General features: G+C 40.4%; 1 non-coding gene across 1 annotated transcript; it reads left to right on the forward strand.

Annotated features, from left to right (window-relative positions):
• The first annotated feature begins 538 nt into the window (after nucleotides 1–538).
• On the forward strand, nucleotides 539–645 carry LOC141687823 (small nucleolar RNA R71). The gene has a single exon (XR_012561304.1). It is a non-coding gene; the product is annotated as a small nucleolar RNA R71 (small nucleolar RNA).
• The last annotated feature ends 1,356 nt before the right edge of the window (nucleotides 646–2,001 follow it).

A 2,001-nucleotide genomic window follows, 5' to 3' on the forward strand; every position in this document is an offset into this window, starting at 1 on the left:
TGTAGCATACTGCTATGGTTGCTGGAATCCAGGTGGGTTAAACTGTTTACTCACTCCTTGCTGATATGGTGGCTAAATAGCATTCTGATTATTCCCCCAGCTGAAATTTGGATGATTTCTGTTATTAGGATGATAGGTCGCTGGCACATGCTGCTGTTGTCGCTGATAATTATTCACATACTGAACAGATTCATTGACAAGAGAACACTGATCCGTAGCATGAGAACCTGCACAAAGCTCACAAACCATAGCTATTTGATTAACTCCATACGTAGCCAGAGAATCAACCTTCATTGATAGCGCTTGGAGCTGGGCTGCAATAGCGGTGGCTGCATCAACTTCCAGAATACCTGCTACCTTGCCTGACGTCATCCTCTGAGTTGGGTTTTGATGCTCATTTGCAGCCATCGTCTCTATAAGATTATACGCCTCAGTATAGCTTTTAGCCCATAAGGCTCCTCCAGCTGCTGCATCGAGTATGGGCCGAGATTGGGCCCCCAAACCATTATAGAAACCAGTGATCACCATCCAATCCGGCATTCCATGATGTGGACATTTTCTCAACATTTCCTTGTAGCGTTCCCAAGCCTCGCACATAGATTCTGTAGGTTGCTGCGCAAACTGAGTAAGAGCACTCCTCATAGCAGCAGTCTTTGCCATTAGATAAAACTTCACCAGAAACTTTTGCGCAAGATCTTGCCACGTAGTGATGGACCCAGCTGGTTCAGAATGTAACCAGTCTTTAGCCTTATCCCTCAGTGAGAATGGGAAAAGCCTCAACTTGATAGCCTCATCAGTCATGCCATTATACTTAAAAGTGCTGCAGATCTCGACAAAATTCCTTATGTGCATGTTGGGGTCTTCAGTTGCCGCTCCTCCAAAAGAAACAGAATTCTGCACCATCTGAATAGTGCCCGGCTTGATTTCAAAGGTGTTAGCTTGAATAGCCGGATGAAGGATGCTTGACTGAATGTCATCAATTTTAGGCCGAGAAAAATCCATAAGAGCTGGATCAGCTTGAACAATACGATCTCCCATGTTTACTGGTTCTTTCTGCTCAGTTCCTGAATCCAAATCCTCAAAATCTAACTTCTCCGGAATATCAAGAACTTCGTCTGTCTCCTCAGCTGTATCTAAAGTCCTCTTGCGAGCACGAGAACGAGTTTGCATAAATGCTTGCTAAAGTACCTGAAACACAACCGAAAAGAGTAAGTAACTACTACGTCCTAATCACTGAGTCCTAATGACCAATGATGGTAAGTACATAAACTAAACAAATACACCGAGTCCCCAGCAGCGGCGCCAAAAACTTGTTAGGGCGAAAACACGCGCTAATATTCACGCAAGTATACGCGTTCGCAAGTAATATAGAATACTTTCTAGTTCGTTCCCTCAGAGACTCAGACTAAATTATTGTCTAATTAAACTCACTCACCAATGTATGATTACTTCTCAATATTAAGATAATAACACTTAAAATTGTTGATTAAATATTAACTATAATTAACTACTTAATTAACCACTTAACTAACACTTCAATTTATCAATAATAAAACACTCATGAGATCACAACTTCATTATTACTTCCTTCTATAGCCATTGTTATTACCTTTAGCATGTGACAATGATGATATTAATCGAATAACACAAAACTGATAAAAGCCAACTTTCATTGTACTAATACCATTCTACCAAGCATCCACAATTAAGATAGAAGTTGAATAGTCATCAATTATGTTGAGTTCCTATATGTCTACAGAAATTGACAACACAACGATTTAAGCTCAAGTTATTCCTTTTGATTACATAGGGCAAATAAAACTGTTAGAGTTACCCACTAATCATGCTCAACGTACATGAACCTATGCTAGCATGGCAAGTTCTAAATCTCAAGATCCACCGTCGCTTCACAAGAGATTAACACCCTATTTTATATGTTCGCGACGCACATAAGACGAATACGCACAACCAATACTAGATATCATGCAATCATCACACACT

This window comes from Apium graveolens, chromosome 9, assembly GCF_009905375.1.
Source record: "Apium graveolens cultivar Ventura chromosome 9, ASM990537v1, whole genome shotgun sequence".
Classification (NCBI taxonomy): Eukaryota; Viridiplantae; Streptophyta; class Magnoliopsida; order Apiales; family Apiaceae; genus Apium; species Apium graveolens.